The 727-nt window shown below is 38.2% G+C and overlaps 1 protein-coding gene across 1 annotated transcript in view; it reads right to left on the bottom strand.

Moving 5' to 3' along the window:
- LOC106874609 (annexin A4) overlaps window positions 1-727 on the bottom strand; it is a 31,473-nt gene that overhangs the window by 2,468 nt on the left and 28,278 nt on the right. The gene's annotated exons all lie outside the window — the stretch shown is intronic.

Genomic DNA, 727 nt, shown 5'->3' with positions numbered 1-727 from the left:
TGGTGGTGGCGGCGGCGGAAGTAAATACAGGAACTGAATCACCCCCAGAGGGCACTCACAAAAAGATATATAGATCATGACTGATCATGATTATTGCGACTGCCTTAAATCATTGAATCTTTATTCACTCCAGCACCGCCTTGAGCACTACATCATTTACACAATGTTGGGAACATACCACCAGCATTGCCCAAACCACCTTAACATGAGATTCAGAATTCATCTAAGGCTAGGACACGTGCCATACGACCCCTACATAATTCAGGCACACGACACATGAAATCACTGCAATACAATTTCTTTTCCCCAACAGGCTCTGCTCTATTTAACATTATCCCAAAACAAATTAAAGAAGAAAAAGATCTCATCACCTTCAAATGAAACGTGAACAGATTTCTTCAAGGGATACCAGATAAGCCACCTGTCCCTGGATACATCTCAATCAACAACTCCCTACTTGAATGGGCCATGAAACCACAAAACTTGACTTAACCCTTTCGTTACCAACCCGGCTGAAACCACTTCTGGCTCTGTAGTACAAATGTCTTGTTTCTAAAAGTTCTGAATTAAAATCTTCCACCAAACCTTAGTCACAATTTATGTTCCAAACACTAGCTTAATTATAACGAAGTTATTTTATTAAATTCTTTGTTATATTTAAAATTAATTGAAAAACATCACAGAGCATCTCAACAGAAATATTGTAACAAAAGGGTTAAGAAGAAAA

The sequence above is a fragment of the Octopus bimaculoides genome, chromosome 28, assembly GCF_001194135.2.
Source record: "Octopus bimaculoides isolate UCB-OBI-ISO-001 chromosome 28, ASM119413v2, whole genome shotgun sequence".
NCBI lineage: Eukaryota > Metazoa > Mollusca > Cephalopoda > Octopoda > Octopodidae > Octopus > Octopus bimaculoides.
This window is presented reverse-complemented; position numbering and strand designations above follow the sequence as displayed.